Below are 13,925 nucleotides of genomic sequence, written 5' to 3'. Positions count from 1 at the left end.
TATGGAATCGGTGGGTTCAGGAAGGTAATACGGAACGCCGTGCTGGATCCCAACGGCCTCGTATCACTAGCAGTCGAGATGACAGGCATCTTATCCGCATGGCTGTAACGAATCGTGCAGCCACGTCTCGATCCCTGAGTCAACAGATGGGGACGTTTGCAAGACAACAACCATCCGGACTAACAGTTGCAGTAGCATCGACTATCAGCTCGGAGACTGTGGCTGCGGTTACCCTTGAAGCTGCATCACAGACAGGAGCGCCTGCGATGGTGTACTCAACGACGAACCTGGGTGCACGAATGGCAAAACGTCATTTTTTCGGATGAATCCAGGCTCTGTTTACAGCATCATGATGGTCGCATCCATGTTTGGCGACATCGTAGTGAACGCACACTGAAGCGTGTATTCGTCATCGCCATACTGGCGTATTAACCGGCGTATGGTATAGTTACACGTCTCGGTCACCTCTTGTTCGCATTGACGGCACTTTGAACAGTGGATGTTACATTTCAGATGTGTTACGACCCGTGGCTCTACCCTCCATTCGATCCCTGCGAAACCCTACATTTCAGCAGGATAATGCACGACCGCACGTTGCAGGTCCTGTACGGGCCTTCTAGATACACAAAATGTTCGACTGCTGCCCTGGGCAGCACAATCTCCAGATCTCTCACCAATTGAAAACGTCTGGTCAATGGTGGCCGACCAACTGGTTCGTCACAATACGCCAGTCACTACTCTTGATGAACTGTGGTATCGTGTTGAAGCTGCATGGGAGCTGTACCTGTACACGCCATCCAAGCTCTGTTTGACTCAATGCCCAGGCGTATCAAGGCCGTTATTCGGGCGAGAGATGGTTGTTCTGGGTACTGATTTCTCCGGATCTATGCACCCAAAATGCGTGAAAATGTAATCACATGTCGGTTCTAGTATAATATATTTGTCCAATGAATACCCGTTTGTCATCTGCATTTCTTTTTGGTGCAGCAATTTTAATGGCCAGTAGTGTATTCCAGTCTCGTATCGTTCGTGAAAGAAAGATTGTCGGTATGCCTCTGTGTGGGCTCTAAGCTCTGATTTTACCCTAATGGTCTCTTCGCGAGATATACGTAGGAGGGAGCAATATACTGCTTGACTCCTCGGTGAAGATATGTTCTCAAAACTTCTGCTCTCCGTTGGATCTTCTCTATCTCTTCTATCAACCCTCTCTGATAGTGATCCCACACTGGTGAGCAATATTCAAGCAGTGAGGGATCAAGTGTACTGTAACCTATTTCCTTTGTTTTCAGAGTGCATTTCCTTAGGATTCTTCCAATGAATCTCAGTCTGGCATCTGCTTCGCCAACGATTAGTTTTAATGGTCATTCTATTTTAAATCACTCCTAATACCTAGTATCAGATAATTTATGGAATTAACTGCTTCCAGTTGCTGACCTGCTATATTGTAGCTAAATGATAAAGGATCTTTCTTTCTATGTATTCGCAGCACATTACACGTGTGTACATTGAGATTTAATTGCCATTCCCTGCACCATGCGTCAATTCGTTGCAGATCCTCCTGCATTTCAGTACAATTTTCCATTGTTACAACCTCTCGATATACCACAGCATCACTCGCAAAAAGCCTCAGTGAACTTCCGATGTTATCCACATGGTCATTTACGTATATTGTGAATAGCAACGGTCCTACGCCACTCCTCTGCGGCACACCTGTTCAGCGTTTAATACTTCGATTAGTTTTTATTATCATTATTATTATTATTAAAAAGGGCAGCCAGCCCACTGACCCAACACGCTGAGGTGCTGTGCCGGCAAAATGTGTACTCAGGCATTGCTAGACCACTGTGCCGTCAGCTCCTAGCTCATCAATACGGATGTAACGGGCTGCGAAATGTCGGAACTTACGATGGAATAATGGACCTACGACTGCAGCTCTGGTTCCGACAGGTTTGAAACTTTAAAAATTAGGAACTCAAATAGCAACAAGAATGTTAAACTTAAGTTTCTCCTGGCGCTATAAAAATTTAAAACAACTTTCGCGAATACGGCCGGGTGACGTCTTCAAACACCACCGATCTGTCGTCAAGTGAAAATGTCGTCATTTTAAAGATACATATGCAACTAGAGAGGGCCGTGCAACGAAATTTAAATTTAAACCTTCAGTATGCGGGTTACGACGACCAAGAAACAAAATACGACATATCCAGAAAGACAACACACACCGAACAGTATACCACAGAGAGGAAACGACGCGACCAGAGTGAAGCGAACTGAACAGCTCTCCGTTTTTGGAAATCAAAAGAAAGGGCCGTGACAGGATAGAGGTAGATAATGATTCAAATACAACCAGAAGCAAAATTACCTCTGATACTGACGGACGAACACTTAATATACATCATCTTTCGGCAATTACTGTAACACATACGTACGAGGAGCGTTTAATAATTAATGGAACACTCAATTAAAAAAATCAGGCTGGTTTAATTTAGGATTCCAATACATCATATTATTCCTCACTCTTTTGGCTACAGAATCCAATTTTCAACATAATTTCCTTACTGGGAGGCCCTCCATGCCCGTGTGGTACCATTCTGTCGGGTGACGCCTGAGCCAGCGTGTTGCTGCATCAATAACACCTCCACATCATCCACGTACTGCTTCCGGTGGAGAGCATCCTTCATTGTGCCAAACAGATGGAAGCCGGAAGGTGCGAGATCTGGGCGGTAGTGTGGATGAGGAAGAACGGTCCAGTGAAGGTATGTGAGATCCTCTCGAGTGCGCAGACTTACGTGAGGTCTTGCGTCGTCAGGAGAAGAAGTTCGTTTGCGTTTTTGTGGCGACGAAAACGCTGAAGTGCAACTTTGCAGGAGTCACAGCCGTGTGCGGCCGGTCGGTACATGGAAGATGGGACAGGTTTGAGCAAGCGGGTTGCGATGATGACAGACGCCCCACCCAACAACTTACCGTGCTTTTTGTGACTGAAAAGTCTCCGTAGACATTCTACAAGAGCCTATGAAAACCTGCCATACTTTGGTTTTCCGCAAAAAGAAACTCAGTGACAGATCTGTGCTTGGAACGGACCTCCATTGCAAACGCCATTTTGAAGGCCACGCATAGCGCTGCCACCTATAGGAATTTTAGGCAACTACAGGGGGTGAATTGGGAATATTCCACGGTGTTCCACAAAAAATTCCGCAATTTCAACCGAATTTGGCCAACAAAAATGAGTTGCGTTACTTTTTGAACGCCCATCGTACAAACACACTTAGCGAGGCGGCGCTATGAGTAGCATACTGGACTCGCAATCGGAAGGACCACGGTTCAAAACCAGCGTCCGGAAATCCTGATTTAGGTTTTCCGAGGTTTCCCTAAATCGCTTCTGGAAGATGACAGCATGGTTCTTTTGAAAGGGCTCGGCCGATATCCTCTGCAACCTTCCCTAATTTTTGAGCTTGTGCTCGGTGTCTAATGACCTCGTCGACAGAACCTTAAACACGAATCTTCTCCTCTTTCTCCTCGTGCAAACACTACAGACCCAGACGATTTGTTGCGTTACAGTCAGAACAAGAAAACTTCATCTGGAAAGATCAGTTCAGGATCAATCTTCGTGTGTTTTTATACACTCTTCACTATACATAAGACACATCCAGTACGGAAAAGTATGTAATTTTCAGGAGGGCAGAATTAAGAGAGAACTTCCTGGAAAGTTGCACTTTCATATAAATTTGTGTAGCATATTGTTAACTCTGTATTTGAATTAAGTGAAAAAAACCGTGTGTTACGTGGGTCAGACTCATAAGCTCCAACTCACGGAACAAGTGCATTATGACCAAATACATCCAGCCAGTGGAATCCAATACGAAGTTGTTAGATGATCGTAAATCTGTGGAATTAGTACTTACGACACTACCTACTTAAACTAACTTTCTCCTCAATTAGTTTATCACTTGCGCATTATATAGATCCAAACTTTACTAGACGATTACCCACGTATAAAAGCTTACTAAGATTATTTCATAGACTATTTCCCACCTTTTACTTTTCATGCAAAGGGTCCTATTATAATGTAGGGATACTCCTCCCGCACAGGCCATGAAGGCCCAAAGGTACCGACTGGCCGCCGTGTCATCCTCAGACCACAGGCGTCACTGGACGCGGACATGAAGGGGCATGTGGTCAGCACACCGCTCTCCCGGCCGTATGTCAGTTTCCGAGACCGGAGCCGCTACTTCTCAATCAAGTAGCTCCTCAGTTTGCCTCACAAGGGCTGAGTGCACCCCGCTAGCCAACAGCTCTCGGAAGACCGGATGGTCACCCATCCAAGTGCTAGCCCAGCCCGACGGCGCTTAACTTCGGTGATCTGACGGGAACCGGTGTTACCACAGCGGAAAGGCCGTTGGCTGTAATCTAGACTTGTAGTTTATAATAAGTAACTACCTGTTCATATGAAATTACTGGCATTTCTGTTGTAATCCACATTTTCTTATGTGAGAGCGTATTTCATATAAATTTCCCAGAAAGTAACAATGACAATCATTGCAGTAATGCCTATTACTTTATAATAATATAAAAACGATATAATTCACCTTAGCGTGCATCCAGCAATTAAGTTATCAGTCGCAACAAAAAATTACGCTCGTATCCTGCTACTACAGAAATGTTGCAGAGTGTGATGCAAGCCTTTGTCGGCTTCTCCATCGTCACAAAATTCTCGGAATATCGTATGGCTTAACGTGCATGCGTCCGCCTTCCTAGCTGAGTGGTCAGCGTAGATGCCTGCCACGCGAAAGGCCCGTGTCCGATTCCCAGTACTACCAAGGATTTTTCCTTGGTGGGAGGCCTACTGCAGGTGCAGTCAGCCTTGTGACGTCGGCTCAGGAACTACAGGAGTGAGTAGTAGCGGCTCCACGGTGTGGATAGTTGACAAAACGGCCGGGAGAGCCGTGTGCCGACAACATGTCCCTCCACAGCGCATTCATTGACACCTCGAGGAAGTAGGTGACACTGCCGAAGGTCGGCATCCCTTGGGCCTCCACGGCCTTGGCACCTAACATCTCGTTTAATGTAGATGCCACGAACAACTTGGATGACACATGCTCTATTAGACAAGTAAACAACCAAAGGGCGAGAAATTTGCATGAACTCTGTCCCGTCTTGTTTGTCCAATTATAAAGCAGGGTTTCTATCAGAATTCAAGCAAAAACCTTCATCTGTCTTTGTAAGGTTACTTGCTAAGTTATCTCTGCTGCTACCCTAATAACACTATCCCAGTAGTTGCAAGCGCACTTTGTAATCTCTGTATTGCTATATTCCATAGCATGACCTGTACCAAGGCAATGTTCAGGCTCAGTGAGAAGGAGTACATCGTACTTCGGTTCACAGGGCGCATGTCATCTCAGACCCTAAAACTTCAGCAGCTGATAGTTAGGCGCGGCACTGCAAGGAGCGCTGAATAACGTGCAACTGCCTCTCTATGTATTCGCTACCTTTTTCACACACATTTATATCATAAACAACTAGCGCCACCACACAAGCAGGAATAACAAACGTGACGTCGGAGTTACATTCCGCTAGACTGTTTAGTGATAGTTAAAACGCTTGTTGTGCCACCGACCAACAATGAATCTGGTGTGTGATGAAAATAAAGTGGCACTAAAGTCTAAGGTCATTTTGCGTTATGCAGGTAGCGTTTCCAAAAGATTTGACCGTATTTAGCGGTGGCGTGGTGTGAAATGTGTTTTTCGACCACCGTCAAGCATTAGGGTTTCTAAGTGATGATCCTGGTTCAAAAAAATGGTTCAAATGGCTCTGAGCACTATGGGACTTAACTTCTGAGGTCATCAGTCCCCTAGAACTTAGAACTACTTAAACCTAACTAACCTAAGGACATCACACACATCCACGCCCGAGGCAGGATTCGAACCTGCGACCGTAGCGGTCGCGCGGTTCCAGACTGTAGCGCCTAGAACCGCTCGGCCATCCCGGCCGGCGATGATCCTGGTACGCGTGATGTTCAAATGTGTGTGAAATCTTATGGGACTTAACTGCTTAGGTCATCAGTCCCTAAGGTTACACACTACTTAACCTAAATTATCCTAAGGACACACACACACACACACACACACACACACACACACACACACACACATGGTACGCGTGATGCTGGTGCCTACCACATCCCACGCAATTCTGACCTATCATACTTTGGTCAGACCATCAGGACTGTGGAGGACCGGTGTAAAGATCGTGAGCATTACACTCGCTTACAACAGCCGAGAAAATCTGCTATTGCAGAACAGTGCCTAAGTACCGGTCATCCTACGGAATATAATAACATATAATAACGCAGAGATTCTGACGTGCACTGTGTAATGATACTTGAATTACGTAACCATTACGGCACCTCATCTGAACCTCTCGATACCAGTAATATTCTACTGTGTTTCTGTGAAGTAGTTAACATATTTCTGAGACAACATTCCGATTTGATTTCACTTTTGATACATCTATATGTTTATATTGCAATGATATTATTCTTACGTGTATTCTTTCTTTTGTCACTATGGTCTTTGACGTACTTGTAACTCTGATTTTTGGTTGCGTAAGCCATAGTTAGTTAGTTGTTGAGTTGTTAGAGAGTCGGACCTTGAAAAGGTCAAGTCGTGGACGTCATGTTGGAAAGACGAATATTGTCGTCAGCTCATAAAATGTGAACTTTAACAGTGACTGTGAGGAAGATGTTTTCAAGTATGTTTTGTATTGTGAAGTGATGTTTGTGTGTCACGTGATATTGCAATAAAAGCAATTAAAAGGAAGTGTAACTTAATTTCGGAGTGTTGATTATTTTTTTACATCACCATTGTCCAACAAAAGTGTAAGTCCAACAAAAGTGTAATCTCCAAGAATGGTTTGAGAAGCGCATCTACAAAACTTTTGAATATAGCAGGGTAAAACCTAGGCCTCTTTGCATCCGAGCTTGGAATCATAACCACCTAGATTTTCAACGATTGAGCCATGATTTTACGACAAGACCAGCGTGGGAAACACAAAAAGATGAGTGCCTAGTTTTTTCATTATTACATGAAATGACTATTAACAGTGCTCTAATGACACCTGCCACATAATATGACTGTTGTTGCTCGATAATGCAGTATTTAGCAGCGTGAGCAACACCACAATCGTTATTAAAATTTTGACCTTTGTTGTGGTAGGGTTGTTAGAACTGGCAGTTATTGGAATAATGTTATCAAAAAATCACTCGAGATTATATTAGTAAGTGACCATATAAATAGGTCTGGAGATCGTCGCTTAAGTTCTGCTTGAAATCCTGCTGCCTACCTGGTCAAACAGCAAAGGGTCACAGTTAATGATACTGACTGATCCTTTGATAATTAAAATTCGCTGTCGATAACTTCTGACGTTAAGTCATCTTTGGTTACGTGGTAGCGCTGGTTGTTTCCATTGTGTGTACTGTCCTTTTACATATGCCGTATTATGGTTCTTGGTTGGCGTAGTCCCGACCACCAACCGTTTAAATGCTCGTTGCATTGAAAAGATGGGGTGTTCACCTGTCTAACGGCGGTTGTCGAAGACCTCACCCGGCCGCATTCCCGTAAATCGTTTGAGCAACAACAACGTTGCCAGTCGTATTCCATGGGAAGGGCTGTAAGAGTAACGAGTACATTTTGTGTATTACATATTTGTATTGTCGCGGCACATATCCGTAACAAACTATAGGTTACTCGCTACTACCGTTACCGAACGTCATTGCTAACGCTCTTGAATTTTCCATTTTCATTACGTCTCTTTCCTGAACAAATTTGTCTCTTCTACGCATTGATGAACAGTCTAATTTCACACCTACTGCCTCCTATCCCTCGAACAATGCGACAACAAGTGGAATACTCATGGAATACTATGTCCCAATATGACATTCGATACCTCTGCGATTGCAGGATTGTTGAAGCGAGAAATAATGCTAATTTTTTTTATAAACAACACACACTGTTAGGCACCATATTTTCGTTGGGTGTCCCAGCGAGGTCAGGTGCGAAACTGTGTGCAGGGAATACATATTCCAATTTCTGGTAAACAATTCACTTTATATTGGATTCTAAATATAGCCAGTGTGAACTGTAAAACATTTAATTATGTGATGCAAGCGCATGACAGGACTACCGGACTGGCTGCAGGTAGAGCGCAGCCTTTCTATCAGCCTCGGCACTAGAATGGGGAGGGGTAGCAGCTTCCTAGCCCCGACCCCCTTTAACCAGCGAGAAAGACCCCGGTACACATTTTGACAGCGGGCTGAGTGTATCTAGAGCCGTCTTTAAGGGATTGTAATGAGGAAAAAATCCCCGCCTTACCAGGGATTGAACACGGCGTTCCCGCTATACCACCACCGTCACTATGCCGAACTGTAAGTGATGTTATTGCTATTGTTTAGTGACGTATGTGACAGAAACTGGAATTTGCACCTAATTTCACAGACGCACATAACAACAACAAAATCGCGCTTGTCTTGTATGTAGTCCTATAAAATAATGTGGCAACGAAATTTCGTGCACCTGAAGGTTGCGGAAAACGTCGTGCTGAAGCAAATGGTGCTACTACACATGACTGAAGCAGCAAACTATATTATTTGTAAAAGTAATAAGACAGCCGCAGACCTCATCCAGATCGATATGACGTGTATCCACATTGGTATGAAGGTTGGTTCTGGGGGAGGCCACAGTGCTTACAGTCTCTGCTTTTCCCCTCTTCTCCACCCCCTCCCACCACCCTCTCTACGGTCAAATTTAACTTGCCGTCATTCCAACTTTTAATGTGACCCAAATGCCTAATTTTATAATGATATTTATACGGTAAAATACGTAAATATTTTTATATGATAATAATAATTTGTTGACATTAATACTTCGCGTCATTTTCGCCATTTCCAAATAACTGCAGTTCAGAAAAAGTAGCATTTTAAATTATTCAAAATTTTCAGAAGTACTTATGCCATACAGTTAATTTAAGAACAATAGTCGCAACAATCTCTCACAACGTAAGAAATTGAGTATACAGTCATTAGACAGGGTTACACAAAAATTAGTTATAATTTGAAAATGCACTAATTCACAAATAATGTAGGTAGAGAGATAAAAATTGACACACATAAGAGAAATGACGTGGGAGATTGAAACCAGAAACGAGTGCAAAAACTGGCCTGCAGATTACATTGGGCAGCGACGCATCAGTGATGCCACACGAGAATCGTGTATGAAGTGAGCTGCAGTGAAGAGGGAGTCAGATCAACCTTAGCCTGGCTAAGAAACACATGCTGGAAGGTGCGATTTTTATGCAGGGTGGCCTCAACCCATATTTCTGCAGGTGCGAAAGATGTTTGAGGACATAGTTTGGTGAGGATCGGGCGTTGAGGTTCCACGTCCATCATGCTTGACCTTCCAACTAAAAAAAAAAAAAAAAAAAAGAAGCCTCCCACGGCGGTTTCTCATCATACCTACTGATGTTCACGCGGCTCCTCCCGTCGGAGGTTCGAGTCCTCCCTCGGACATGGATGTGTGTTGTCGTTAGCGTAAGTTAGTTTAAGTTAGATTAAGTAGTGTGTAAGCCTAGAGACCGATGACCTCAGCATCTTGGCCCCATAGGAACTTACCACAAATTTCGAAATTTCCAAAACGGACATGCTGTACAGTGCTGTTGACAACTGGTCCCTTGACGGCTGAGATGGTGAGCATTTGTTATAGAGAACATCGTCTTTGCTAAAAATCAATTATTATGCTAATTATTGCTTTTGTATCATATGAAGTGCCATCTGTTGGTTATTTTGTGCAGTTTTTTATTTCAGTAAAATCTCATATTATTTCAAGCGTTTGTGTCAATTTTTACCTATCTACCTACATTATCCCGTGAAGTATTAAATTTTCAAATCTTAACAGACTTTTCGGCCACCCTGTACGTCACATAGCGGTATGATTGCAGACACGGGTGTGCAGCTTATGGCTTTGCGAACGTGTAGATGCGAGGAGCGCTCTTTCTTACAGTCATTTCCGCTTACATTCGGGAAGTGAGTCTTGTTATTTTTTCCTCAGTGAGCAGGCATTTTACCTTTTCTGTCTTACCTTTTCTCAGCTTCCTGCAGTTTGCCTGTTCTATTTGCAGACTCTCGTACCGTGACGAATTCGTTATTGGAAGCAGGTAAGGTCAACAGGTGGATAGTTGCCTTTAAATGCTTGGAATGTGCTCCACAAGCAATCAATAAGCAAGGATAACCGCGAGTGCCACAAACTGAAAAGTATCCTATATTAAACATAGCAGGAACTTTCCCAATGTTCCTTATCCTTCTCGGGGTTGAGTTTTCATATTTCTTTATTCTCTGAGCGTTAGCTAAGAAATTTGGGAATTTAACTTTGTAAAATATGATCGCTTTCACAAAAACGTTTTATGGGTTGGGGACATGACACTCCTGAGGCCCAAAGCACCTTTCTCCCAGGGATCTGCATCTGGTCTCGTCATAGATGATTATAACGATACACAGTACAGTTTGTGTTTTCTTTTTCGTCGTAACTCTTTCGACTGATTGGCAGCTCTCCATCTTGATGCATTTAGAAGCTAATTGTTTCAATCCTGCATAATTAGAGACTCCTGCATTATGTATAATTTGTTGTCAATATATGCCACTCGCGGTTCGTATTCCGGATGTATTCCATTACAATGTTTGTTCTAGACGTTTACAAGGAAGTGGTTCTGTCTTATTGTGTGACCAATCAACTAGTGTCTTCTCCTAAATGACTTTTCCTTTGTCAATTCGTCGCAGGACCACCTCGTTGGTATTTTTTCTTTACAATTAACATTGACAGGCATCTCCAACACCGAAACTCAAATCCTTCTGTTGATTAGATTTCATTCTTTCCTACTGTCCATAATTCACAGCCATACATTTCTACGTTCCGAATGCAGTTCTTAATGAACATTTTCCTTGCTTCAGTATTCATTTTAGTTTAAAAAGAGTCTTTTATTCATGAACATTGCTATTGCTCCTCCAGATCTTCATGTTTTCTTTTGTCCTTCCTTTTCTCTTCCGTCTTCAGTTGTCTTCCATCCTAAATACATTCCCTGACAAAAAAGTGGAGCCCCAGGGTATATCGTTGTATATGAATGTACACACGATCGGCGGGTATGTAAGTCATTATAGTTCAAAAATGTTTCAAATGGCTCTAAGCACGATGGGACTTTACATCTGAGGCCATCAGTCCCCTAGACTTAGAACTAGTTAAACCTAACTAACCTAAGGACAGCACACACATCCATGCCCGAGGCACGATTCGAACCTGCGACCGTAGCGGTCGCGCGGTTCCAGACTGAAGCGCCTAGACCCGTTCGGCCTCTGTGGCCGGACATTATAGTTGCAACTCACTGTGACACGTAGAATAACCACCAGAATGCATTAGTGTTTTTAGTGTTTTAGTGTTTCTTAGCAGACTTGGTACGGTATATAAGGGAATGAATAGTGGCGTGTGGTGAGCGACCACTGTGAAGGACACGGAAATAACACGTACTCGTGTGAGACAGAATCATCGGCAGTTGACAGAGTTTCAACGGGTCTGATTGTGAGCCTTCACTTAGCCAGCTGCCGGATCGTCGGGCATCCAGATGAAGAGAGCATTCAGATGTGACAAGGGCGCAATGTTGGACCACATGCGAACATCACGTAAAGCACAGTCTTCGTCGAGGTTCCGATCGACCACGTCTGACCACCGCAGAGGAGGATCGCCGTATTGTGCACCAAGCACATCGTAACCCCTTCACACCTGCGGCTGACATTCGAAAACAGCTAATGGACTCCCTACAACACTCGGTGTCATCGCACACCATTGGACTTGCAGGAGTCATACTAAGGAATTACCATCCGTGCGTCGGCTGCCGTCACAACACAAACTGCTACGTTTGCAGTAGTACCGTGACCGGAAGCATTGAGCGATGATGAATTGCGATGGATTGTGTTCAGCAGTGAAACGTGGTCCTATATTACTCCGCTTTACTATTCTCACAATGTTTTGGAGAGACTCGGCAGTGTTACCCTGGCGTCATTGGTGGGAAACCATAGGGTACACCTTGTGTCACGTCTGTTATCGATTGAGCGGACTCTGACGGCACAGCGACACGTCACGGACGCCCTGCGTCCTCGTGTGTTACGCCTTATGCGACACAATCGTGGCGCTATTTTTCAACAGGACAATGGTCTCCCACACATAGCACGTGTATGTTTTAACTGTCTGCGTGATGTTGCGCTACTCATGTAGCCAGTACGATTTACACATCAGTCCCTAATACAACATGTGCGGAACCAGCTCGGACGTAAATTCCGTTCCACTACCAGTATCCAGGATACGAAGGACCAGTTGCAACCCATGTGGGCCAGCTTGCCTCAATAGAGGATACAACGGTTTTATGACACGTTTCCCAACCGAATCAATACTTCCACGTAGAGCAGAGGAAGTGCAATCACATACTGATGAGTGGGCTTCTACTGCCAACTTCTTTGTGTATTTAACTCGATATTGTAATCACTGCAATAACATCACATTCCCTCTCAAACCGTGAAGTTTAATTTCGTTTTCTCCTCCTTTTTGGATACTTCACTGTTTTTGTCAGCCATTGTATTTACACTGAAGAGCCACAGACACTGGTACATCTGCTTAATATAGTGTAGGGCCTCCACGAGCACGCAGAAGTGCCGCAACACGACGTGGTGTATACTCGACTAATGTCTGCCGGCCTGCCCAAAAATCCGTGAGAGTACGAGGGGGTGGAGGACAGACATAAGGCATCCCAGATATGCCCGATAATGTTCATGTCTGGGGAGTTTGGTGGCCAGAGGAAGTGTTTAAGCTCAGAAGAGGGTTCATGGAGCCACTCCGTAGCAATTCTGGACGTGTGGGGTGTCGTATTGTCCTGCTGGAATTGCCCAAGTCCGTCGGGATGCACAATGGACATGAATGAATACATGTGACCAGACAGGATGCTTACGTACGTGTCACCTGTCCGAGTCGTATCTAGACGTACCAGGGGTCCCATATCGCTCCAACTGCACACGCCCCACACCATAGCAGAGCCTCCACCAGCTTGAGCAGTCCCCTTCTGACATGGAGGGTCCATGGATTAATGAGGTTGTCTCCATATCCGCACACGTCCATCCGCTCGATACAATTTGAAATGAGGGTTTCCGACCACAGGCGATGTTTCCAATCATCAACAGTCCAATGTGGGGTTTTGATGGGCCCGGGCGAGGCGTAGAACGTATCGTGCGGTCAGCAAGGGTACACGAGTGGGCCTTCATCTCCGAAAGCCCATATCGATGATGTTTCGTCGAATGGCTCGCACGCTGACACTTGTTGATGCCCCAGCATTGAAATCTGCAGCAATTTGCGGAGGAATTGCACTTCTGTCACGTTGAATGATTCTCTTCAGACGTCGTTGGTCCCGTTCTTGCAGGATCTTTTTCCGGCCCCAGCGGTGTCGGAGATTAGATGTTTTATGGGTTTCCTGATATTCGCGGTACACTCGTGAAACGGTCGTACGGGAAAATCTCCACTTCATCGTTACCTCGGAGATACTGTGTCCCATTGTTTGTGCGCGACTATGACACCAGGTTCAAACTCACTTAAATCTTGGTAACCTGCCACTGTAGCAGCAGTAACCGATCTAACAACTGCGCCAGTAACTTGTTGTCTTCTATAGCTGTTGCCGACCGCAACGCCGTATTCTGCATCATCGTACTTGAATAAGCATGTCTGTACCACTTTCTCTGACGCCTCAATGTATATGGTACTGTTAGTTTTATTTATTGGCTTCTGCATAACCTCACTTGTTTGGTACAATTGCCGCATAGTGCTGCTGTCCAAGCAGTGCTGTCGGCG

At 44.5% G+C, this 13,925-nt stretch overlaps 1 protein-coding gene and 1 pseudogene across 1 annotated transcript in view; both read right to left on the bottom strand.

The window, feature by feature from the left end:
* LOC124606129 (protein sprouty-like) overlaps nucleotides 1–13,925 on the bottom strand; it is a 370,020-nt gene that overhangs the window by 147,612 nt on the left and 208,483 nt on the right. The window lies entirely within an intron of this gene.
* On the bottom strand, nucleotides 4,284–4,401 carry LOC124607824 (annotated as a pseudogene).

Source organism: Schistocerca americana, chromosome 3, assembly GCF_021461395.2.
Source record: "Schistocerca americana isolate TAMUIC-IGC-003095 chromosome 3, iqSchAmer2.1, whole genome shotgun sequence".
Classification (NCBI taxonomy): Eukaryota; Metazoa; Arthropoda; class Insecta; order Orthoptera; family Acrididae; genus Schistocerca; species Schistocerca americana.
This window is presented reverse-complemented; position numbering and strand designations above follow the sequence as displayed.